Below are 25,883 nucleotides of genomic sequence, written 5' to 3'. Positions count from 1 at the left end.
GAACCTGAAAATAGGGATTTTTTTTTCTTTTTATTAATGCAAGTTTATGCAAGACTTAAGTAAGTTCTGTAGGGCAAAGACCATTCTCTCTCTAGTTTGCATTATTATTAGCCCAGGTGAGTTGTGTATCATTCCTATAAATGTTTTGGGATTTGTTAGAATTTTTTCTTTTTTTTTGGTTTTGTGTTTTTTTTTTTTTAATCCACTCAATTCAGGAGAAATTCTTAATTACTCAGGTAAATGTTTTTGAAAGTTTTGTTTGAGAGAAATTTTCAGAATGAGTTCTTTGAGCAACAGATGGCACTTCTGATTCTGCCTTTTCTTCCAGCAGCAATGTTTTAAAATGTAAGTGTGCTCTCTGTTTTCTGAGACATGTGATATATGGGATTTTGCCAAAGTATGTTTTGGTTTTTTAGGATTCCCCCTGCCATATGTTCTAGGATAAAAGATGCATTAACAGAATGATAAAGTCCTGAAAACAGAGAGAGGGATGGGTGTGTTTAACTGATACCAATGTTAAATATTTGTTTAAAGGATTATTCAAGGTTATAATAGTATTGGCCAGATCAGCTCATCCGTACCTAACTGAAAAACATGCATCAGAGAGAGATAAAGAGTAGACTAGTCCCACTATGAACAACCATGTTTAATTCTGTTTTCATAGTAAAATTAAATATTCTATTCAGAAACACTTCCAGCATAGAGCAAAATACTATTCCTTTTGAAAACAGTTACCCGTGAAAGAAAGAGAAGGGAAAACAAGGATAATTCCTGAGCTGTTACTATCAGTCAGTTCAGGATATATTCCTGAGTAATGTTTGTTTTCTCAAGCCTGAAAAGGAAGTATTATATTTATATTTTGTAGTTGGTGGAAAAAAGGGTTATGTGTTTTTGTTTAGTATTTTTTTAGAATGTTGCTGTTGTTGTTATTCTGTGATTTTAAATGAGTGAGCAAAATGGAAACACAAAATTCACAACTTCAGAAAACACAAAAATGAAGAGCTGACTGCACGTGGCTTTAAAGATTAAGATGCAATAGTAATATGGGTACTTTTTTTCCTACTTTGAAATACAGTTCTGTACTGTATTTTAAATGCAGTTATATACTTAAAACACAATTCAAAAATCATAGTGATTGAGGCTATTTAAAGTTATAAGCTTTCAAAATATATTACTGATTAATTGCATATTATATAATTTTCTAAAGATATCAATCTTCTTTTTCATTTTAGGAAATATTTCTTAGCTTCTACGCTGTAGAAACCTGTAGAACTGATTGATTCAGGCTATCATGATGTACATAAAATGAGACAAGTGTTAGTTTATAGATGAAAAATTATTTCCCTGGAAACGGTTGACTTATTCATTCATAGTAGGTGTATTTAAATATTCTGGAATTAATTTGCATTGATTATTACATCTAGGGCTCTTTGATTATCTCCCATTCCCTTTAGCTTAGATCTGACATACCTTCAGAATACTATTTAAATTTGGTGCATACATGGTGAAATCATAGCCAAGTTAATACAACGTGACTGACATTAACAAGCATGACACCTCAATTTTATATGGTTATTTGAAATTATTATTTTAACTTAGATGTACACTTGGGCTTCTTCATTCTTTTCCCAAAGAAAGAGGTTGAGTCTTATTAGTCAGTAAAATATATTGACTCTAACTATATATTAGGTTTACATTAATCTTGTTAGCTTTTTGCCAAGGGCATGGATTTTCTGCATATGTACTTAATAATACAGTGTCTTAATAATTCTTTTAAACTTTATATATAATTATTTAAGCAATTAAAGTGCAATTTGTGTGCAAGACATTTTTTTCTTCCTCATCTGTGTTTAGTGGCATTTGAACAGAAATTCTGATTGAAATTCATATAAATAACCAGTGTTACTTTTTAAAGTACAACTTAATAATGTACTGCTTTTTAGATAATATAGAAGGCAATAATTCTAAATGCTAACCACATTTTGTTTTAAATCTGATAGATTTATTTACAAAAGAGAATGTTTTACATTTACAAAAGAGTTGGTGAATAAGTTTTAGTCACCAAAACCTCTTAAAGGAAAGTTTTTGTTTTCTCTGAAAATAAAAAAATATATAAAATTGGTCTCTGTCTTTTAACCTTATCTTCCCTAAGTGTTTCTGAGATTCTAGTAAACTGGTATCTAAATAACATTGAGGGGAATATCCTTTATGCTTCTATCAGCTAATGTTTCTTTAGATATTTAAGTGTTGAATTTCAGATTTCAGGTGGTTATGAATGAGCTCTGACAGTTTGGGGATTTGAATTTGTTTAAAATTTTAGTGGCTGACAATGTAGTTTGAGTATTTTTTAATTTCAGTATAGGTTCTCCTTAACAGTAAATCTGTGTCTTAATATAAATTACAACTAAAAAAATACTTCTTTCTCTACTTTAAGTATTAAAAAATGCCATCAGAAAGGTAACTTCATAACAGCAGATGACTTAATTTGGCTGCATAGGTCTGTTGTATTTTATTTTCTTTGTTATATGAATAGTTAAAGTAAACACTGCTGCATTATCTGTGCTACAGTATAGCCAGGTAACCAGGTAATTTATGTGACGGAGTCAAATCACATTCAGTCCAACAGAATAACGTGCAAAAACTTCAGAGCCAGTGGACTGATCACAGTCTAAGACTTTCTTGAGGAAACTCTAATGTCTCTGATGAAGAACTGAAAATTAAGTTTTACTGCTGCAGGATTTCTACAGCTTGGAAACCATGTCATCAAACTGTTGCTTCTCTTAAAGTGTATCCTATTTTTGAGGGAGTTCCTCTGAAACTGAAAAGCCAAAGCAGATGCAGATAGTATGGTTTTATAGTCAGAATATCTGAATGGGACTATTCTCTTTAAAAACTTTCCCCTGTAAAATAACTTTTCACATGCTTTAAACTGAAGTGGAAATTAGACAGCTGTCCATTTTTAAAGCTTTTGGTTGGTTGTTTTTTTTTTGGTTGTTCTTTTGTGATTGTTTTTGTTCGATTTGGGGGGGGGCGGTGTTTGTTAATTAGGAACTGGAAAATCTGAACCTCATTTTTATTCACAGATATTTTAACATTGCTATTCTAGGATGTGATCCTTTTTCACACTGAAGTCAAGTGCAAAATTCCCCTTGACTTCAGGGAGAGCTGGATTAGCTTTACACAAAAGGACTAAATTATCCGCTGGGGTAAGTAGGGGCAACTCTATTGAAATAGACTTCATTAGAGTATAAAATTAAGACAAAAAGTGTTGCCTGCCTTTACAGGCATTGAAAATGGATCTTTTAGCTGAAAGAGATAGGTTCATTTAGTAATTGAATCAAAGACTTTTTTCCTTTTTCAATGAGATAGAACAGTTATATTAGTTCACTGCATTGAACAGTGAATAAAATGTCACTTATTCTTGACTACAGGTATATTACAGAAGCTGTTTATGAACTCTTGTCTATAAGAATGTCATGAGAATATTCAAACACTTTGTAAACTGTTAGCAAACTTCTGAGCAGCATATCCTTAAATAGCTGAAAGGACTCTTTTTAAATTGCTCTTTAAATCTAGTAGGCTTTAAATGACAAGTTGTGTGAGGCTTGAGGACCCTTGTTTGTATTTTCAGCCTCAGGCTAGCATCCTAAGTGGCTTTCTGTAGTCTTGCCTTTGCACCAAAAATCAGACTCTATATTATCCCATGATTTTGCTGGTGGTATCTGGAGTAATCCCATTGACTTCCACAGTAGAGTCTTTGGCATCTTCTGTTACATGGTGTTATCTGTATTGTGTACAAAAATGGTGAAGAAATAATATTTGACTAATGAACTCAAATACAGTGATTACTTATGTAATACTCTGCTATGCTTCTTGTAAATGTATCATTTGCACTCCCGCATGTTGAGTTTTAGTTCCAGTGCTGGTGTCTGTTGGGATCATGAATTAATTCAACTGTCTGTGTCATCATTTTGACCTAAGCACTGTATGGCTTTCTTGTACTTTCTCTTTGAAGTTTCACAAAGGGAAGGGGGATAGGAACATTGTAATCTCTTTAGAATAATTTGAGAATGAGTCCTTAAATGCTGCTCGCATTTCTTATTAACATTTCACATATGAAATAAAATCCCCGCCATGGGAAGCTCCACAGAGCTGTTCACTGTTTAGCATGCATAGCTCTGCAAAAAAAACCCCTCCACAAGTAACTGTTGCTGCAATATTTAGCTGGTGTTAAGGGGTTAAGTAGCAGACTGAAATTCTCTGAAACACTTGAGGTGCTAAATTTACAAAAGAAGACACAAGAACTGTTTTAAGATTAGTCAGGAAGCTTACTGAACCACCGGCATCTTCCTGGAAACATCCTGTACTTTTGTGTTTTCAGCTAGCTTCATCTATTCACAGTCTTAGCTGCTTTTTGGGTTTCAGAAACTCTTGATACAACTTCTTTGTGACTAAGGCACATTGTCAATCAGTCCGGTCCTCCCCATGCCAGCCAACTGTTGCCTTAATGCAGCAATTCACTTGGATGAATAGTGCTCATACTTTAAGGAGACAATTGCCTACCAGAGAGTGTGCCAAGCTGATTTAGCTTTGCACGAGTGTGAAAGAGTTCTTAAAAGGGTGCTGTCAACTAGCTTTGACCAAGGACATCAGCTGCTTGAAAATTGTTATAATCTGATTTGGAGTATGTAAAAATTTGTTTAAAATATTTTAGTCAATCACTGGACTGCAGAGAGCATTAGTACCCCTGAAATGGTTGTCAGACAATTGTCCATGGTCTGTCAGAACTATAGCAGACATGTTCTGGCCAAATGTACAACATGGCTTTTAGAAGGGACTCCTTTTTGGCAGTACATTGCTATATTGGTGAAAGAATATGGGATTCATGTTGTAATCTCCTCTTCCAGTTTCATTTAATGCCACAGCGTATGTATGAAACACTTAGTCAGATGTATAATACAGTGTAAAACCACAACTGTAGCCTGCCATTACTGTAAGACTTACAGAGCTGAGCTGCCGTTTAGCCAAACCACCTACTGGATTACCCACTACCTGGAAATGTTTAAAACAGGACAAAATCTATGAAAATTGCATTACTTCTTTGCTAGTCACATTTTTGGTGCATTTTTAGTTTTAGAGGAGGTTGAAAGGATGCTTACCTGTAGTTACACCATTGCTTGAGTTGCAGAGGGTTTAGTGCTGTGCTTTCTTTCATCCCTGATAGTGTAAGCATGGGCCTTAGCGTAGTTTAGGGCTTGATATTTCTTCACTGCACTTCTGAAGGGGAGAGAGAGGGTGAAAGATGTTAAGGAAAAAACATGTGGAGAAGATGCTCCCTGAAATTCCTGATGTTTCTGTTTCAGGGAAGATTTCAAGAAATCTGAGAAAAGGAGCTATTTCTGTCAGGAGCCTGCCAAATATGGGTATTATCCTAGCTGTGTAGAAAGGATGCTATTAACAAAATACTCAGTTTAAAGGAGAGAAAATTTCTTACAGGCATGGTGGTAAGTAGCGAGTGTATATTTGGGGGTGGGGAGGAGCGTGTTTTCCTTGCTTCTCTGAGATCATTAGGCCATTACAGCTGCAACAACATTGCTACTAGCTTACATACATTTGTGGAGAAATAAAGAAGCATTGTTATTTCAGTGCCTGTCTAGAATAAGTATTTTGTAAAGCAGTGCTGTGAGATTGTTAGTTCTTTTAGGGAAATCTCAATTAGTAGATGTTCAATTATTAATAAGGGTACTGTAGACATTTAAAGAAAAAAACCCAAAAGCTTAGATTAGAGAAGATGAAGAACAGAAGCTAGAATAACTTCTAAATATGAAAGACAAGTTGTTTTGGAGCTTTCAGCATAGCACAGAGTGGAAACCTTGTATAGTGAGATGACTGGCCGAGTGGATGAGAGCAGAGGAGTGAACATTGTTTATCTTGACTTCATTAAGGCTTTCAGCTTGTTCTCCCATGGCATCCTCATAGACAAACTGATGAACCACATGCCAGGTGAGTGAACAATGAAAGCAACTGGGAACTGTCTGACCTGATGCGCTCAAAGGCTTAGCATTTGTGACACAGTCAGAAGTGGCCCAAAAGCTGGTGGGCAGTCATTAGTGGTGTATCTCAGTGCTCAGTACCAGGGCCAGTTCTGTTTAACACCTGTGTTACTGACCTGGGTGGTCACAGAGGAGTGCACCGTCAGCAAGTTTGCTGGAAGAGTGGTTGGTAGACCAAAGAGGATTGTCCTGACATCCAGAGGGACCTTGACAGACCAGAGGAATTGTCTAATAGGAACCTCATGAAGTTCAGTGAAGGGAAATGCCAAGTCTTGATCCTGTGGAGGAACAACCCCAGGCTCCGGTACATGGTAGGGTCTCACCAACTGAAAATCAGCTATTTTACCTGGTGGGAAAAATAAGCGTGAGCCATCAATGCGCACTTGCAACAAAGAAGGCCAGAAGTGTTCTGGATGCATTAGGAAAAGAGTTCCCAGTGGACCAAGGAGGGAATCCCTTCCCAGCACTGGTAAGGCAACACCTGGGGTGCTGAGTCTGTTTCTGGGCTCCCCAGTACAAGACACATGGACATACTGGACAGAGTCCAACAAAGGGCCACTACGATGACTAACGGTCTGGGGAATTTCTCCTCTGAGAAGAAGCTGAGAGAGCTGGGATTGCTCAGCCTGGAGAAGGGAATGCTCAGAGGCACGTTATGTGTATAAATAATCTGATGGGGTAGAATAAAGAAGACAGAGCCAGGCTCCCCTTGATAACATCCACTGACAGGACATGGTGATGGGCACAAATTGTAACAGAGGGAGTTCCATTTAAACGTCAGAAAAAAATGAAGATTTTTTTTTCATGGTAAGGGTGATATATCATGGGAACAGGTGGTCCAACTGTTGTGGAGTCTCCATCCTTGGCAATAACTCAAAATCCAGCTGTACACAGCCCTGAGCAACTTACTGTGATTGACATGCTTTGAGCAGGGGGTTGGAGTAGACATCCTCCAGATGTCTTTTCCACTTTCAGCTGTTCTGTGATTTTCATTAAAGGATTTAAGAGGGCCGAAACAGTAAGTGTGGTAGTTGAAATGAAACAAAGTACAGGTGTCAAAAGGAAGAATATTCTTGTTTCTTTGTTTTGACAGCCAAATTTTTTTGTTTGCTTGTTTATACCAGCTTTCTTATGACAGCTTGGGAAGAGGCAAGAGAACTCTTCACAACTGCATTGTTCTCTTGTGTTTCTTAGCTTTCTGCTATTAGTATGAATCCTGTGTATGGCTTTGTTGTCTACTGTGTCCTCCTCTCCTCCTGAAGCAACAGTAGCGAGGATACTGTTAACTTCTCTACTGCCCAGAAGACTGAGCCTTACTAGAGGTTTTTAAGTCAAGAAAGTGTTCTCATCTCATGTTTGGAAAGGTATTTTTTCAACATCTGTAATAGGGTAATTTTTTTTTTCTTCTTAATGCTGTAAAAACTTAGAATGTGAACACTATGCTTGCTCCAATGGACATCTTACCAATCTTGATAAAGTTGGTTCTTTATTTTTTGCTTCCTACATTTGTCTTAAACATACTGAATTGATGAATCCATACTGCTGTTCTGTTGGTATTAGAACTATAAGCTTCTCTTAGGCTGATGAAAAATACGGAGGTGCTAAAAGGAGCTGAAACAGTTGCATATAGATTCAAACACACTGTTTTGTCTAACCTTGGCATCCTGCCAGTAGAAATATGGTCACAACGAAACCTAGCATTTGAGCTTGCACCACAGAAAGGCACTTGATCAGTTTGTAAGATTTAACTAATTTTCAACTCTGTTTTTGGACTTGTGAGTTTAAAAAAAAAAGAGAGATGAAAGTCGGCACTATGCTAAAGAAAAATTGAGTGAACTTAGACCCGAAATTTAGACGGCACTGAGAAACCTTTAGATATAAAACTGAAACTTCACACAGTTGGTGAGGCTAAAAATACTTGTGTATATTGACTTAGCCCATGTTTCAAGTTGCCTGCTTGTTGGTTGTAAGAGGTTCTCAATTCCAGAAAGATGTTAAAAGTTTTACTTCTCTTTGAATGCTGACTCATTTGCAAATGAATAGCTGTGTCTTCACAAGCTCATTTGTTTTGTGGTAATTGGGACGGCTATTACATAGTTGAATGGCTACTGTTGCACAGGAGCATATATTTATGAAACTTATTTAACAGACCGGAAAGATAAGAGAGTTCCTTTCACACAATTAGATGTTTGTAGTATTACTGTTAGAGTAAATCTTTATCATGTACTGATCTTCCCAAAGATAGTGCTTAAACCTGCTAGGAAAAAATGATAACCACTTCCATCTCTTTAGAGAGGCTTGCTTTTGCACTTAAAAGTACAGCTTTCCAAACAGCAAACAAGCAAGGATCATTCTACCATAGGCAGTAAGCAACAAATACTAGCTAAGATGTAAATTCCTTTATGTGGGATCTATAATGCCTTAATCTGCATGTGACACTGATTTTACTGTATTCAAAAAAAAAAAAAAGTGTCAGGAGAGATCTGGGGAACTACAGATCACTAAGCCTGACATCCATTCCAAGTCAGTCAAATAATAATAATGAAAATAACATAGATAAACATGATGTATTGAAGAAGAGTTAAGAGTCGGCTGTGAAGGGATATGTTTTGCAAACTCACTGGAGGTTTTTTAAAGGCAAGCACACAAATTAGTAAGATGTGAGAGAAGTAGTTTACTTGGATGTTCAACAAGCGTTTGACAAGGGCCCCCACTGAAGAATTTTGAAGAAACTAAGCAGCCACAGGATAGGGGAAGAGGTCTTTATGTGGTTAAATTAATGACTAAAATATGAGAAAGGAAGAGTTGGAGTAAATAGAGTAGAGAGGGGTCCCGTGTAACAATTCTCCAGCATTATGTTAATGGAGCATGTTCAAGTTCATAAAGTATATAGAAGAAAAGTGAGCTCATAGACTTTACTGATGGGTAGTAGATACCAAGGCAGACCCTAGAGCTGCACAAAGACTGATGTTGCTCACCAACCAGACATTAAAATGGCCGATGAAATTTCTCATAAATGACTTCATGTTTTGCATTTGGAGATGGGGAGGAACAAGGTTGCTATCTCATCTAAAAAGATGAGCTCAAAACTGAGTATTTCTATGAGAAATGGCTAGGGAAAAACCGGAAAATAATGATTTTTACTATTTAAAAAACCGAATTTTAAAAAATTTAATCATCTTACGCACTTTTGCCCTGCTTGTCCCTATCCCTGTCATCACCCCAAAAAGAACATTGGTGAAGTTTTAAGGAAGATAAAAATCTGAAACGTGGATCAATTTCTGTAAGAGGAGCAGCATTAATTTGTTACAGTAGAGAAGGTGAACAAAAAGCAGTGTTACAGAATCCTGTAAAGTGTTCAGCAGCCAATGGGACCAAAATAGGGAGTGTTTGTTCACTTTCTTTTTTTAGTCCGCACACACTAAGAGGTATCTAATGAAAATAGCAGCTGATGAATTGAAAACAGACAAAAGGAGGTGGTTCTCGACAGAACATGTAATTAAGCTATAGAATTTCTTGCCTCAGGAATTTAAGGAGTCTAAACATTACATCAGTGTAGAGGGAAACTGCTGTGGAAGAATCATCAAATACCTACCTATTCTTGTTCAGGAAATCCTGCTTCTGCAAACTGCTGGGGATCAGAGAACATTGCTATATGTTTATTGTAGTCTTATGTGCTTCACTCGGTATCTATTATTGGCTACTGTTAGTGAGAAGATATTTGAATAGATATGGACCTTTGAATCTTGTTTAGTATAGCCATTACTTAGTTGTAAAGCATGCCCCTTTTTTATTTTTATTTCTCTGTTACTCATTTTCCAGAACCCTTTCTAGTAGTAGCACTCAAACTTTGACCCACACTGGGGTGCTAAGATATTTAAGGGGTGTTTTAGGGCACTGGTTATGCATTCTTTTCTTTGCAAGTCCTTGTGCATGCCACCAAAGTATAAAATCTCCAAAATATAAAATCTGATCATGTTCAGAGCAGGGATAGGACTGCAGGTACATGTCAGTCAATGGTTTAATTTCGTAAGACTTTATCCTCTTATGGATGCATAGTACATTTTGGTCATGTAATGGTTGTTTTAAGGAAGAGGCGTTTTTGAGTTTGTATAGGTCAAACAAATGCATGGCCTGGGCTGACTGTAGCTAGATTATTTCTGCTCTCACATCAGACTCCTTTGCAGTGATTTTGTATTGCAACTCCCTCCCCCAGACATGCTTATTATTGATAGAAATACACTACTTTGCGTCTCTAATGACTTGAAATAATCAAGGAACCTCTTTACTTGTAAATACAGAAGTAATATTGCACTGGACAGAAATATTCCATTTGAGAAGATTCACACTATTTGAAACAAGAGTCTGCAATTTAATATAGCTGTCCTGTTCCATTTGTGAAGGTGGCAGCTTTACAAATCTCAGGTTTTAACTGTTTGGTTCAATCTTAATAGATTATTTTGATTTAGTAGTATACTTTAGCAGGTCACTGATACTTGAATCCTTAGTCTCTGCTTTCTGTAGAAACATTTTTGAAGTTTAGGCTAAGTTTAAGCAATTAGTGGACTCTGTAATGTATTTTCATCCAGTTACACATAATTTTGTGAAGATACAGGCTTCTCAATGGCTTTGTTTATGTGGTTGCTTTATTTTAAAATAGTTGATTCATATTCAGTAGGTGCTAGGATTTGTGCAAAGATGTCAGAAGCATCTGAGGTTTTATTGGAAAGGTGCACTTACTTTTTCGTGAACAGACCTGTATCAGTTGTGTAAGGTGAAAACGGTGAGTGCTAATGTTTACATATAACTTAAGCTAATTCCAGTTGCTAATTTGAATCACTGCTCCTTCTCACCCTGTTGAAAGACAGCTTTTCTAGCCTAATTTTTTGATTTGGTGGTAGACCATTAGACACGCTATGCCACTTAAATCTGGGCAGTAGCTGTCAGCAGACAGATTGGTGGATGCCAGCTTTGGCTGCCTATACATGAGCTGGTTCTGTAGGCTCCCTTTATAGTCAGCAGAGAGAAATAAGCACTTTCACTGCATGATTCATCTCACCCCCAGATGGATGTCTAAATTTGGAAGATGAATTCCACCTGAAGTCCATTACCAAATATAAATGTCATTAGTTTAAACTAAGAAATTATTTTAAAAGGACACTAGCTTGACTGGCACAGCAATTGAGTAGAAGTCTTTTGTTTTCTTCCATGAATTTGGTTTCAGAGACTTAAAATCAGCACTATGTAGCCCATTTCATATTTTGTGTTGTTTGAAGCTGCTCTGCTTTTACAGCAGGTTTCAGATGTAGCTGCTTTTACAACAGGTTTGAAACTTAGCAAGCAGGATACATTCACATTGCCCAGTTTCTAAGTATTTAGCTCTGCAAGGCTGTCTGACAAGTCTTCTTACCAACTGGTTTGATTTTTGGGATAAGGGGATGACCACAGGGACTAGCATAATGAGAAGAGCAGAGTGTACAACACAGTTGTCTTTCTGCTCTAAACTTTCTGTTAAATGTTAGGAATTTAAAAAATAAAATTAAGTGTCCTTGAAATCATTGCTTCTCTACAGGAGCCTGTGTCTCTCCACAGATTGTGCAGGAATTCTGTGTGAGAGGATCCAGCTTTCAAATTTTCAGGTCCAAAAGGTAGGGAGTACAGATACTTTCCTTAGTTTTTGTTTCTGTTTGTCTGAAGCAGGCACTTGGAATGGCTGGTATCTTTCTAAAGTACTTTTCATGCTGTGCCATGCTCACACACACAGCCCCCCTCCCCTTCTTTTTTCCTGTTTATAGGTCCTGATTCCTGTCAATGGCAATCTCCTTTTCTTACTCTTTCCTCTTGGAAGCTCTGCTTTTTGTCATGACTTGTGAAAGTTTTTCCTCTTGATCACACTGATCAAGTCCTGCCATCAGACTCTATCCTTCTATGTCAGTCAAAAATAAGAAATTATTACAATTCCATTGTTATTGTAGTACTTCTGTTTTTCTATACTATTTATTATACTCATGTTAAATTATATATCAAGGCTGGTGAAGTTCTGTCAAGTTTGTTGAGTTTGTTTGGGTTTTTTTTTACATTGAAATGAATCTTTTTTTAGTTCCTACTGAACATTATAGAAAAGTAGTTTGGGATTACAGAATAACTCACAACAACATTTCGGGTTATGTGTATTATAGAAAACTGTATCCTTTGAACATTTTATTTCACCATATACAGCCATGATTGGAAGAGTTGTTCCTCATTAGAAGCTATGGGGAAATCACTGGTTGGAAACTTGGAACAGAAGGGTTATTTGGGTTCCTATCTGGGAGAACTGGATATTGTACAGATACTGTGTGGGCTCCCTAACTTGTACCAACAAGGATGTAAAGCAGTTCTCAGCTCTCTGACAAAAATAGCGAGAGTCAGAAGTAATAGCTATGACATGCTGTGGAAAGATGTAAGGACAGATAGAACACATTGCCAGCCCTTAGCACAAGCAGAGAATTTATCAGATAGAAATTGCCAGGCTCTCTTAGAAAAAAGTACCTTCCCTGCAAGAGGAGACATAAAAAAACCCCAAAACAATTAGTCTGTACCAGCTGGGAGTGGCTGTATAATTCTCCCCATTCCTAGTCTGGCAGTTTAGTGCTGGGTGTTGTATGACCAGAAAATGCAAACTTTTCCGTTTGTGTGATAAGCAGCAATTGCTGAGCTCTCCACTTGATATCAAGTAGGACTTTGCTTGGGGACAATATTCCTTTCTTTGTGTTGAGTTACAAACATTATCTGGTAGAAATACAAAGTGCTACTTACTGCTTCCCTGTAGACTGTTCCAAAGAAGTTACTGACTTCTGTGTATTTCTCTTTTAATCTTACTGTGCATTTGGAGTTAAGTACCGTATTGGGCAGATCTCACCTGTCTTTAGACCTCTCACCAATGAACTCTGCTACTCCTCTGGTGGCTGCAGGTACAGGTGTTTACATCTAATTCAGCTCAGTCTCAGAGTTACTGCTCTTACTCTTTATTACTCTGTGAATAGCAGTGGATTCTGGCAGCAAGCAGTCCACAAATTGCTCCAAAGAGCAGAACGTGTTTTTCAACAGATTAATATTGTGTTTTGTCTAGAAGACAGTGTTTAAAAATAGATAAAATTGATTCTTTAAGCTAATCTGTGGAATGATAGTATCACTTTGCTGCTTGAAAGATGACCCATAGAAGTATTAAGTTTATAAAACTCATGAGACTTAAGGAATTTTTTGAAGTTTAGAAGATTGAGCCTAGCACAGAAGTCACATTTCTGCTGGAGAGGGATGGCATGTAACTTTCACATACAGCTTCCTATTTGAACATACGACAAGTGAGAAGTACAAGGTCTTACATATCTGTAAATCATTACTTAAGAAGAACCAGAACACTGAAATGAGTGAGAAAACCATATAAAAGGACCTAAAATACCTTTCCCCCACCTCCAAGGAGAAACACGGAACAAGACTTTCCATTCTCTTGTTTTATGGGGACATGATAAAATAGAGTTATTTTAAATGCTTGTATTTTTTAATTTGTTTTCAATAAATACTTGGTTTTATTGAAATTTTCAGTCAGAACTTGTCAAATCTTCAGCAAGGTGTACATACTTAAGCTCTTTTAATCATGCTACTTATTTTTTAAGATGAATAGTTCTGCTATTGAAATGTTTCTATCAGGCAACATTAGTTCTTCTTGAATATTGTTAATTTGTTTTTTCCTTCATTATTACGCATGACTGAAATCCTTCTTACCTGTGACCAAAATTTAAATAACTCGTGGAGGTTACTGAGGAAGTTGTTTGACATGCTTCTGCTGAATCTCTAATACTTTCCGTCCACCCTTCAATTTAACATGTAATTGAAATGAAATTTGTCCTTCCTTCTAGCAATAGTTTTGGAGTCAAAGGAATATTGCTTAAAGCTTTACTTACTTGTTAGAAACCAGCAAATTTGTTACTAAGCCGTAGTTATTTGGCCTGAAGAGCATCTTTAAACATATGTTATGTACTCCTGAAACAAGGTACCAGAGTGACTGAGAAGCCAAAATGGCCAAGGCATTTTACTTACTTATTTAGAAGACCTTTGCCTGATTCAGTAAATAAAAATGGAAGGATATCTTGGTCCTGTGGTGTACCCTTTTATAAGTTAGTATTTACCTACATGAAACCTGTCAAAACTATTTTCTATTGCACTTTGATTATTAATATTCTGTTTCTCTTTTAAAGATAATTTTTAGACCCTTAACTGTTGTTATAGCATCTCTTCACTCTTTCACACTCTCATCTATTCCTGTTTTATTTTGTATCCTGTACTATGGCTAAAACTTATCCAAGTTATCAATTGTGTTCACTTTGTGCATCTTCAGGGAGAAGTGACTGATGATGTGTTTTACATGTTGCTGGCTGTTTTACACTTGGAAAATGCTAAATTAAAGGCAAGGCCCATTGTCTAATATGGAAAACCTTTTATAAAGAGAAACAAAAGACTGATGTCATCTTTAACATACCTTTAGAAGATGCCTGAGTCTGAAGACCTCAACAGTTTTTTGAGCTGTTTGTTGGTAAAGCTCCCTATCACATGAAATGCTAAGATGGTTTCTCTTTGTTTCACTCCATCAAATAAGAAGACTCTCAGAAAAAGTTTGTCTTTTACTTCTTTTTTAGAAATGCTTTCAAGAACTGTGTTTAAAGTCCTATCAGTGGTTATAAGCAGTAGAATTAAATCACCCGATGAGTCTAAAGGAAAGTGAACAAGGAATGGGAAGTAAATGCTGTGGTTTTACATTACATGCCATCATTGCAGGCTTGGTATACCCAGTACAAGACACTCTAATTGCCAGTCTGGAGCTGGAAAAGGTTGCATGTTTGATTCCTTAAGCAAATAAAACAACATGAATGTGAGGGAAAGTAGTATCCTTGTTTTGGACAGCAAAGAATTAAGATTTTTTCGGTAGTGAGTTCATGAAAGTGTTAGTGAAATGCCCACATTTTGAACAAAACTTTTCTGTTGAAGAAAACCTACTTTGCAAGAGCCAGCCCTGCTCTAGGACCAGTGGCTGTAACCTACAAATAAGGCAGTTCTGCTTCCCAAGACAAGAATTGTGTGAGTACTTTCCTTCTGCGTTGTGCTTGCTGAGGTGAAGGAGAAATGTCTTTGTCCTGTAGAAGCAGATGAACTTGGAAGGCAGAGCTACGGCGTGACTGAGATTCACTTATGTCGCAAAACATAGTGCCAGGTACTTGCAGGGAAAATACAATAATGAACAGAGCAATGGAATAATGGAGATAATAGTAAGAAACCCTGGGTAGGGTAATGGTGAGACTCTTACTGTGTCCTGTTGTCTCCATTTTCAGATGAGTGATAGACTTCAATTTTTTTCCCCAAATTTGTCTCACAGCTCCACAATTGGAGTAGTCTGGATTAACTGAGAGTCATGCCTGTTTAATACGGAAAAAATATTATACTTCTAGCAAGAAGGATATGGGCCATGCTTTCAGGATGTGGAAATTTCTGTTCCAGAGCAGTACTCAAAAAGATGTGAGAATCATAAGAGACAGTGGCTGCTGTTAAAATAAACACTAGAGCTCTCAGATGGGCCCCGGCAACATCATGAATTTCAACATAGTCAAGTACAATGTCCTGCACCTGGGTCAGGAAAATCCTCAGTACCATTACAGACTGCAGAAGGAATTAATTGAGAGCAGCCCTGCAAGGGAGAACATGGAGATATTGGTGGATGAAAAACTGGCCATGAGCTGGCCATGTCTGCTTGCAGCACGGAAAGTCAGTCATAAACCGGGCAGCATCAGGAGAAGTGTGGCCAGGAGGTCAAGGGAGGTGATTCTGCCCCTCTGCTCTGGAGAAACCCCACCTGGAGTGCTGCACCCAGCTCTGATACCTCAAACATAAAGACAATGTGGAACTGTCTCAGAGGAGGCCACAAAGATGATCAGGGGGCTGGGGTGCCTCTTCTAAGAGGACAGGCTGAGGGAGTTGGGGTTGTTCAGCCTGGAGAAGAAATGGCTCTGGGAAGAGTTGTTCTGGCCTTTCGCTGTGTAACTGGAGCTTGTAAGAAGCATGGAGAGAGACTTTTTACCAGGGCTTGTAGTGACAGGTCAAGGAGTAGCAGTTTTAAACTGAAAGGTGGTATCTTTACATTAAAGTAAGAAATGTTTCACAATGAGGGTAGTGAGAACTTGGACGAGGTTGCGCAGAGATGATGTGGGTGCCCCATCCCTTTTGTTCAAGGCTTTGTTCCATGGTGCCCTGAGCAACTGATCATTGAAAGATGTCCCTGCTTAAGGTTATGGGGGCTGGAATTCTAAATGATCTTTGAAAGTCCTTTCCAATCGAAAACCTTCTGTGATTATATGAAAGGAGGATTAAGAAATATCTCTTACTTTGAATGCCATGCTTCTGGGAATCACTGTTAGTGGGAGGTAGTGAAAAAACTGAGGGATCTTGGAGAAAATGAGGTGATTGAGTGACTGGAAAGGCACATGGTAGACTGTAGTCTAGTGGGCCTACATCAGTCTTGCCAAGGGGTAGGTTAAGAAAGCCACGATCTTATGCAGGAAACAGAAACAAAGTATCGTAGGGCTCCAAGGCTAAGGTGTTTTCCTTATGTTGGCATTAAATTCAGATGGGATATGAGGCGTATACTTTTAGTGGTTACTGTGTTCAAAATTTAGAATCTGTCCAGAGTGTGGGTCAACTTTCCATAAAAATCACTTTGAATGAATTTGAGCATGTGCATACATTCAAAACCAAAGGAAAAGAGGAAAAATTAATTTAGGGCAGCTGTATGACCTCTGTTGTGCAAGATGCCTGACAAGCTAATTAAGATAATTTCTCTTGGTGTTCTTGCCTATGAATGCTATTTTATCTGTCAGTATAGAAACAATAGAACAGCAGTTATGATGGCTATTAGGATAATGATTCTTGTTTAGTTAAAATATAATCCAGCTCTTCCCTTTTACTAAGGGTGTTATTTAGCGGATGTCATCCTTTTTTAAATTTTGATTTTATTTACAATTAATTGTACTTTTCACCTTTTTTTCATGTGCAAAGGAAAACCACAAGCTATTGATTCATGAAGAACAATGTACATGTGTGTTTGTAATTGTTTACACATACTTTCACTTTTTGTTTTAGTCAAAAGGATGATATTTTCCAGCTGACTTCTTGAAATTCCTATTGTTCAGCAAAGAGCTAATTGTTGAAGGAGGTCTGGCTATATGGCCTGTGAGTAAATGAGTTGCAATGTTTTATGTTCTCTGATTACTGATTTTTTTAACATGGTAATCATGTCAATTGTATTAGGGTAAAATAGCACTGAGAATAAAGGAGAATTTACTTTCAGCTTAGGGGGACATTTGGTAAAGAGTAGATAGGAAATTCATGTGTACAAGGCAGGAATGTTCAAATGCAAAGGAATAATGTGTCAAACACACACTGAATAAATAACATCTTAAATTCTATGAGATTGCCTAGCAGTGATCCTGTGCTATAATTTGGGTAGATACAACAGTCATTTATTATAGGGTCTTTTGTTGATTCATCTCTGAAGTTCCTGCAACTGTTCCTTTCCTTTATATTTCTAAGTTGACTAATGAAGTTGCAAGTGGACTCTTGCTGATACTGGTTCCTTTATCATCTTAAAATATAATTGAAACTTCAGCTGTATGCCCATCTCAGATGATGAAAATTTTTCATACAAATTTCAGTATCTGAGTTTCTGGGAGCTTGCAAATGTTTTAGTCCATTTTTCATATTTAGTTCTTAGTTGAATATTGAAAAAAATTGCTTCTTACATTATTTTTTTCAGAACAAAAATACTGCAATTTGTTCTTCTACTATGGAAGTTTTACTTTGATTTTGCTGTAAGGCAGAAGTCCCTTGGGAAGGTGTTTTGCAGGCTTCCTACTGTGAGATGCAGAGAAGAGGATGTTAGTTTACTGCAGTAAACAAAGTTTAAAAGTTGCTTTTTAAATAACTTTTGGATACTTTTTAAAATTAATATACTTGAATAGAATGGCTGAAAACTGAGTATCTGAAAATGATCTATGATAGCAGGCATACTTTTTGTTGTTTTCCAAATAGGATTCGTTGAAAACAAAATATTTCTATTTATGAATTGGTTCCTAAATCCTGTCTGAAATATACTGGATTACTTTGACAAGGATGTGACATGCCTTAGAATCCAAAACAATCTTTTGGCCAGACTTCTTAAACATAGTAGACTTTTAGTTTTTAAGATAATTGTAATTTATTTGCAAATTAATAAAAATAGCCAGTACACTAAAAAAAAAGAGGGGGGGGGGCAGAATTGGCTTTTTCTGTATTGACTATGTACTTAAATGTTCAAAACAATGGAGCATCAGTAATACTGTCTAGACAATATATTGGTTGGTTTGTCTGTGATATCATCTGTTGTCAGAAAAAGTGTCTCTTTGTGGTAGGGGCTTGAAATTGTATGGCTAGACGTTGTAACTTTAAAGTTTAAAAATGGTCTCGTGTATGTATTATATATTTCATCACATAAAATTGCCTTTGCAATTTTGATGTATTAGTTAATATCTCCTTTGTGATCTTCACTACTGGAATAAAGAAAATTAATCCATCAATATTGTGTATCCATCAGTGCTGTGCATCACCTCCCTTAGGTTTGTCAGCAGGAGTTTTGTTGTATGTACAAAAGCATAAATTATTTTTCACTATTTCTGGATGTGACTATGTTGACATCACTTAAAATTCAGAATACATCCTGAAAACAAACTTTCTTAATATAAAAGTTCTATTTAGCAATTGGTAGGGTTTTAAAAGTTAAGTTTTAATTCTTTAACTTTGACATGTTTGCTCTGCTTTGGAAGTTAGATGCAGCTCCTTCAGGCTGACAGTCAGGTGCCCCCAGCCAGGCTCTGTGCCTACTGCAGCTGGGTCTGTGGGGGTAGCTATTTTTGAGTTTGTTTGGTTTTTCCCACCCAACATCTTTCTTTTGCTCTTTACACTGTCTTTACTTCCAGCTGAAGTGAAAATTGCTTATGTAAGCGACTGGAAGACAAGATTGATGATGGGAGTGTCCTTTTTCAGATGCTTGAACAGTCTGGATGAGGAAGGCTCACTTAGGTGTATCAGACTAAAAGTCAGGCTGCTACAGTCGCACTTCCAAGATCTTAGTCCTGGTCTTGGCTGTAACACTTGGCCCTTGTGGGTTTTCCTAAGACTTGTCTAGAACAGAATACTTATGATGGTTAATTCTGAATCATTATAGTAATAACTACTTTTATTTTCTTGGATAAGGTTATTCTGACTTAAACCAGTAAGCATAAAGCAGTTCAAGTAAAGACATGCAGTAATGCAAATTCTGTGCAGATGTTGCTTCAACATAAGTACATTAGTTTAAATTAATAAGTCATACCTATTGGACTTTTTTTCACGTAGCTGAGTCCTTAGTCTTCATCTGACTTTCTGAGCTACAGATTGGTAGAGGCTGCAGAAGTCTGAAGTCATCCCACTTCGATCATCTTCCAAGGCATCTCCTGCCAGTGACTCATTATACAAAGAGACCACCTTATTTGTTGTCAGAGTCCTGGCCCATGGTGAAGGGAGAACTTCTGGTTAGAGACCAAGACTGCTGTTGAAGACAGAATACTGTACTAGGTGGACTTTGATTAGAAAAGCCTTTAAAATTACCATAGGCTTGCTTTCTTCCACCTCAAGTCTATATTTCTGGACACTTACTAGTTTGATTGGAAAAGTCACCTTTTCTTGCTATGCTCACATACAGCATCTGGTCAAAGGAAACCCACACAATCTCAGATAGTGTAGGTGAAACTGATTATAAATAAACACAAATTTATGAGTGTGTGTTTTGCATAGCCAGCCACGTATCTTCCATGACATGATCATTGTCTTCAGTTTGCTTCTGAAGCCTTTGCCTGCCTTACAGATTCATCTGTCCAAATACAGAGCGAGTGGGAGGAGATCCTACGTGTTTGGTCCAGATAAAAGGAAGAAGGTAACTGAGAGGGAAAACTGAGTGTTTACATCTCTCCTGTCTTTGCTTCACTGATAATCCTTAGTTCCACTTTTGTTGTTAAAACTTTTTGTTGCCATAGTTAATTTTTCCTTCAGTTTTGTAACCTGGCATTCAATGGAACTTGCAGTTGGATTGTAGGGCTTGTTGTCTATTCGTACAAGGACTGGACTTTCTGCTGAGGCAGTTCCAGCTCCTACCTGTTAGATCTAAGAAGGGCAGTGGGTGATTCTTCAGGAGATAAGCCTTTTTCTGGGATGATACAAATTGGAGAAGAGTAAATCTTTAGACTCCTTCCTAGATAGTATGTTCAAAGTCTGATACATCTGAGCAAATCTCCCATGTCTAAGCCACCTCAGAGGAAGCATACTTCAATCAAACTTCTCATCTTCCATTCAAAATAAAAGTCAAGAAATCAGGAAGGATGTGAAGGATTGAAGAACCTTATTCTTTTTTATGCTGTTCCTGCTTATCCTAATTTTTCAGGTAGTGTTTTGAGATCTGGTATTCTTTCAGAGCAGACATGATGTGATCTTGTAAGCCAGGTAACTAGCACCTCCACTAGAAAGATCAGTCTGAATCATCAATTTAAAGCAAATTTAAAATTCTGAGTTCTGTAAAAGTATGAAGTAGAAGAGAAATATGTAATATTTCTGACAGCTTTTAATTCTGAAATACAAAATGTCCACCTAAAAAGCATTTTTATTCTCATTGGTTTTCCTCTCTTTGTACAGAACTCCCATTTGCTATGCTGGATTTATTAGCTGTAGGTTTTATTAGCATGCAATCTGGGATTTGTTCTGCTGCTGTGAAATCAAAAACATTACCACAGCAGCCCTAAAATTCTGCCTTTAATATGTTTGTATAGTCATGATTAAAGAAGGACTTGGCCTGTAGAACCATTAGAATCAAAAGTTCAGATTGCATTAGTCAATGATAAAGAGGATGGTTTTAAATATATATTTTAGTGTATGGGCAAGCTGAGGTCTAATAGTACTGGTTTATAGTTATTTTTTGGAGTAGAACTGCTCAAAGATGTGCGGTAAACTTGAAATTCAAGTAGCCTAAATCCTTGCTTCAGTGAGGATTTTTTAATGCTTCTTCCTTTATCTTCACTTTTTACTCATTATTAGCTCATTAATTACAAGGTCATGTCAGTTGCACTTTAAATGCATCAGACTCCCTAAGGTCTCATTACACTAATGTTACTGCTAATTATAAAACTGAATCCAGTGGAACATCATTCTTTGAAATGCCATGGATTGTTCATGGTAAAATAAGCAAACCCTGCAATTTATGACAGCTCATAAATGATAAATTATATCCCATGATAAAAACTGCATGATTTTTAAGAACACAGAGCAATTCTTTACTTCTTTTACAAACATGGCAGGTTGTTTTGTAGATAAGAAAGTTTGCTCCTGTTTTCACACCAAAGCAGTGACCTGTTAAAGGTGGACAGAATTAGCTGGATGTTACTAGCCAAAGAGATTGTTAGCCTCTTTTCTGGCCGTCTTCATTTTTTTCAGTCTATGTCACATCAAATAAATTTTTCGATACCACCAGCTGAAACCAGCTGTTTGACAGATGCTCTGCACTGTTTGCCCAGTGTACAAAAAGCCAGTATAGGTTCTGTGTCTCCGGTGTCTACATTTGTTTAAGCAAATAGACAGCTGCCAGCTAATGAATCCATTAGCAAACTTCCCATAGAAGATCTTGTCTTTATCATTGCATAAAAATTTAATCACTTTAAATCATTGCTTTAGTTGAAAATTAAGAAGACCTTTTTGTAAGACATTTGTTTCACAGAAGTGAAAGCACATCTTTTTTTGACAGAGACAAATTTTTTTTTATGCTAACACTGAGAAGTGAAGGTAGAGTAGCAGTGGAAATCTTCAGTGTTTTTTCCCCTCTTTCTATTAGCAGTTTGAACCTCAAATAAAATTATTTTTCTGTGTTATGTAGCATAGGGAGCTTTTTTTAGCTGGAGGATTTTTTGGTGGTTTTTAGGTGGGAGGATATTTGCAGTCTTGCTTTATCCTTCTGAAAGGAGATTTGAGTTGCTTGTTCTTCTAACTTGACTCTTCATAGCAAAAAATTACTTGTGTGCTCTTCTTCAGCTGTATGACCAATTTTAGTAATCAAAAGGAGTGAAAACAAAATGCTACAATCTGCCCCACCGTTAGTGGGCCTCTACCTCTTACATTTAGCTCTTGTACAGTTTAGTACCTGGTTTACACCAGAGGTTGAAAAGAGAGCAGCTTCCTAGAGCATCTTTCCCTTTGTGGCATGTTGAAACAGCTATGAGTAACTGATTTCTGGCCTTACCTCATGATGAAGTCTCCAGAAGGCATCTGGGGACATGCTGCATAGTTACAGAAGTGCAAGATCAGAAGAGTACTTCTAGTTGGCCCCAAGAAGAAACTCCCGGTTTTTCTTGTGCCTTTTTTTCAGTTAATGGATTTTATTCTCAAATCCATTACAGCAGGTGAAACAAACATGAGACTCTCCCAGCTTCTTCAGGGTTTCAGAACTAGGCTAGCCTTCAAAATCTTGATGCTGATGGTAGAGTATGGGGGGAAAGCAAATAAGGTGTTTAGAGGCATTTGCGGACTGCATTGTTCTGAGACACCTGGCTGTAATGTATGGCCAGACTTCGCGAACGAAGATTTGGGGAGGGCTCTCCCACGTGCCCTTCCAGCCTGCGCCGTGGATTTTTTAGGTGAGGCACAGCGTGCGCAGAACTGGCCCCACCATTTAAGTCCTGAGGTCCATCTGCCACAGCCGAGCGAGCTCAGACAGTGACAGGGAAGTCCTCGGGACTGTCACAGCACCCGCTACTAACCAGGGCTGACCCTGCTGAGCATCTGAGATGTGACGGGATGGGATGGCAGGGAGGCATTGAACTGCCAGGGAGGGGGTGGTCCCCACTGAGACTCAAACTCAGGTGCTGGGGATTCAGAGTCCAGACTGCTCTCCTTTACACCACGGGACTGCCCTCCTGGCTGTAATAGACTCAGTTTATCCACCTGAGTTAAAATTGCCTCTTTCAAACGAGTCTCTATCATCTTCCTTCACAACAGTACACGACCTTTCTTGAAGCACTCCTGACAGTCTTGTATCCAAAGAAACCAAGGAGTAACTTCTACAAAGAGCAAAGATGCATTGGGTGGATGAGTGGTTTCCTTGCGACACTCACGTCTCTGGGCTGCGGACACCCTGAGGGAATTTGTCTGTATCCTAGGATATGATGGTTCTTGGAGAAAAACTTGTTTTTCTTGTGCTGATAGCTCATCCTTAAAATAAAGCAATAAAAAAAAAAACCACAAAGAGTTTACTGGCCACCCTTTTCAGTTATTGAACAAAGCTTTCCTCCTTATCTGGCACACTGCTGCAAAAAGGAGTTAGGAAGATAAGAGGGGAGCACTGACTTTCTTGGTGCTTTCTTGTTTGGCAGGGGGTTTATTAAGGGTCCTCTGTCATTTTCTGAAGTATTTGTAGAGTATTGAACGACAAGAAACTTTTGCCCTTTATACATCTTCTCCAAAAAGCGCAAGTCCAATGAGATGTTACTAAAATCTCATTTGATGACTGCTTCCTGGAGTACTCTCAGTCGTCTGTTGATTGTGGGCATCCTGCTAACCTTCAGCTTTCCTTACAGTAATCATTCTATTTTTTTACCACTTGAAAACATTCCAACATAGGTTTGATTTCATCTAGAAAGCAGATCAAGACAGCTGGGCTTGTGGTCCATGCCTTTCTGAGCATAGTTTCCTGATAGACCTCCACAAAGCTGACTGCTACCCTTCCCACCCAAAATGTGTGGGCACAGTGATCAGAACGAATAGATGAATATTTTTTTTTGAAGAAAGAACACGCTGGTGAAGTTACTCATGTAGATTGCTTCAGACACCAATCTGCTTTAAAATAATTATTTAACTAATGGGAAATTGGTGGCTTATGAATAGCATACCTTGGGCCATGATTTCTTTGAATAGATGGACTACTACAGAGTAAGCAGGAACTTCTCATCTGAATCTATTTCTAAACGGAGTTCATTGCTTCAGAAAGAGAGCCATGAATTTTATGACAGAAATAAATATAGTAGTGAAGTTATTTCAGTTATATACATTGTTGATAACCAGTGAAGTACCAGAATAATCAAATCCAACTTTGCACACCAGCTGCTTAGGGATTTTTTTTCTTTATCCTGTAATTTATTGCAAGAGTAGACAGTATTAAGTCCTTGTTTTTTTTCCCATAGGGTGGGTAATTAATTTTTCTTTACTACTGGCTGTTGGTTTATGTCATCTTCCTTCCCCTCATGCATCTAATTCCTCCTCACAAATGCATGAACGGTATTTTACAGCAGTTCATGTCTGTATTTATCACTTTCAAAAGCTAAGGAGTTTGTTTGCTTAATTTTGTTTTGCGGATATGCAGTGTTTCAAGTAGAACATTTACATTTTTGTCTGCTTATTTCTGCAAGTCTCTCTCTTTGTAGTGCTGATTGAATCTCTGTTGTGAATCTCTGTTGTTAATCTCTTTAACCCCCTAAAGAAGATTACCTTAACAGTGAAGTGGCTGGGGAGGGGAGAAGCAAGGGAGAGGCTGACTCTTTTTCTGGAATGAATTCAGGTCTTCACTAGGAGCTTTTCTCTGTGACACTCAAGTGTACCAATAGCACTTCTTGCTGCTAACCACAGCCTAACTAAGTGAGCACATATGGGTGATAGTAGCTACAACTGAAGTAAAGCCTAGTCTTGTCACCAGCCATTTGCTCAAATCAGCAATGCTTTGGGCAACATTCAGCAGTTTTACCAGACTTGGTAAATTGTTTACTATCTTTTTTTATTACTTTTTAAAAAATCTTGAGGTCTTATCGGCCTGTTACAAGAGACCCAAATGCCAGAATTAAGGAAGGAAAAATATTTGTGGTGGACACTTAATCGTACAAATGTCTGTATTCTTCCCTTTTAATCTACCTGATTAACATAAGTAGTTGCTGGACTTTTGAATTGTGCGCTTAACTTCCAGCTGAAAGCAAGGAATCAGTGCTGTTAGCAAAGACATTTTTGCAAAGGTGAGTGGATTTTTATTCAATGCTAGCAGAAAACATTTGACTGCAATTTTTTTTAAATAATCAAAGAAATAGGCCTCAGAAGACAACAATAATTCACAAAAGGCAGCCATATGGCCGAAAGAAAGTAGTTTGGATTACAGTGTCTGCAGTGGTAGAGAAGTTAAATGGATGTGATTCTGGGTGTTTGACTTCTATTGTAAATTAATAACTGGCTTTGCTATTGTAGATGGTGACTTATTTTTTGTGCGGTATTTAGACACATTGCATTCTTATACATGTATTTGAGCAGTGGACTGTTAATGTTTGGTCACAGGTAATAAGTTGTCAATAATGGTATAGGTAAGAAAAAATTGTAAAGGTGTGCTTTTGTGATGATTCATTATTCTGTGGAAAACTCTCAAACATGATTTGTAAAAGTGCAGTTATTTGACTTTGTTGCTGCTTGTTTCTGCATCAGTAATTATATTACGTCGCAGCATTAGGGGCTGAAATGACAGAGTGAATATACTTAATCTTTTTGAGCAGTACACTTCATATGGTGTTTCCCTGGCTATGGACCTTGTTCTTTCCAGGAACTCTGATCATGGTTCTTGGGGAAATTACAGTATCTTTAGTATTATAATGGGTAGTTATACTGAGGGTATTAGTTTCTCTCAGTGTGACTATATTAAGACAGTAGTTTTTAGTAAGATTTACT

General features: G+C 37.4%; 1 protein-coding gene across 4 annotated transcripts in view; it reads left to right on the top strand.

The window, feature by feature from the left end:
- The window catches only part of YES1 (YES proto-oncogene 1, Src family tyrosine kinase), a 50,716-nt gene that overhangs the window by 6,452 nt on the left and 18,381 nt on the right, over positions 1-25,883 (top strand). The window contains exon 2 of one of the 4 annotated variants that reach the window (XM_071554719.1): positions 3,107-3,206. The exons of 2 other annotated variants lie outside the window; for them this stretch is intronic. The gene's annotated coding sequence lies outside the window, so the exon portion shown is untranslated. Of the gene's footprint in view, positions 1-3,106; positions 3,207-11,681; positions 11,702-25,883 lie in introns of those variants that run through there. One more of the 4 variants, XM_071554721.1, reaches the window with a different exon arrangement.

Source organism: Pithys albifrons, chromosome 4, assembly GCF_047495875.1.
Source record: "Pithys albifrons albifrons isolate INPA30051 chromosome 4, PitAlb_v1, whole genome shotgun sequence".
Classification (NCBI taxonomy): domain Eukaryota; kingdom Metazoa; phylum Chordata; class Aves; order Passeriformes; family Thamnophilidae; genus Pithys; species Pithys albifrons.
Note: the sequence above shows the minus strand (reverse complement) of the source record. Positions and strands in the feature narration are given on the sequence as shown.